The sequence below is a fragment of the Nomascus leucogenys genome, chromosome 22a, assembly GCF_006542625.1.
Source record: "Nomascus leucogenys isolate Asia chromosome 22a, Asia_NLE_v1, whole genome shotgun sequence".
NCBI classification, from domain to species: domain Eukaryota; kingdom Metazoa; phylum Chordata; class Mammalia; order Primates; family Hylobatidae; genus Nomascus; species Nomascus leucogenys.
In genome coordinates, this window is record NC_044402.1 from 101,069,164 (window position 1) to 101,070,345 (window position 1,182).

Here is a 1,182-nt window from a genome sequence, read left to right on the forward strand (position 1 = left end):
TCCTAGTCTCTGATAAAATAGACTTTAAACCAACAAAGATCAAAAGAGACAAAGAAGGCCATTACATAATGGTAAAGGGATCAATTCATCAAGAAGAGCTAACTATCCTAAATATATATGCACCCAACACAGGAGCACCCAGATTCATAAAGCAAGTCCTGAGTGACCTACTAAGGGACTTAAACTCCCACACAATAATAATGGGAGATTTTAACACCCCACTGTCAGCATTAGACAGATCAACGAGACAGAAAGTTAACAAGGATATCCAGGAATTGAACTCAGCTCTACATAAAGTGGACCTAATAGACATCTACAGAACTCTCCACCCCAAGTCAACAGAATATACATTTTTTTCAGCACCACACCACACCTATTCCAAAATTGACCACATAGTTGGAAGTAAAGCTCTCCTCAGCAAATGTAAAAGAACAGAAATTATAACAAACTGTCTCTCAGACCACAGTGCAATCAAACTAGAACTCAGGATTAAGAAACTCACTCAAAACCGCTCTACTACACGGAAACTGAACAACCTGCTCCTGAATGACTATTGGGTACATAATGAAATGAAGGCAGAAATAAAGATGTTCTTTGAAACCAACGAGAACAAAGACACAACATACCAGAATCTCTGGGACACATTCAAAGCAGTGTGTAGAGGGAAATTCATAGCACTAAATGCCCACAAGAGAAAGCAGGAAAGATCCAAAATTGACTCCCTAACATCACAATTAAAAGAACTAGAAAAGCAAGAGCAAACACATTCAAAAGCTAGCAGAAGGCTAGAAATAACTAAAATCAGAGCAGAACTGAAGGAAATAGAGACACAAAAAACCCTTCAAAAAATTAATGAATCCAGGAGCTGGTTTTTTGAAAAGATCAACAAAATTGATGGACCGCTAGCAAGACTAATAAAGAAGAAAAGAGAGAAGAATCAAATAGATGCAATAAAAAACGAAAAAGGGGATATCACCACCGATCCCACAGAAATACAATCTACCATCAGAGAATACTACAAACACCTCTATGCAAATAAACTAGAAAATCTAGAAGAAATGGATAAATTCCTCGACAAATACACCCTCCCAAGACTAAACCAGGAAGAAATTGAATCTCTGAATAGACCAATAACAGGTTCTGAAATTGTGGCAATAATCAATAGCTTACCAACCAAAAAGA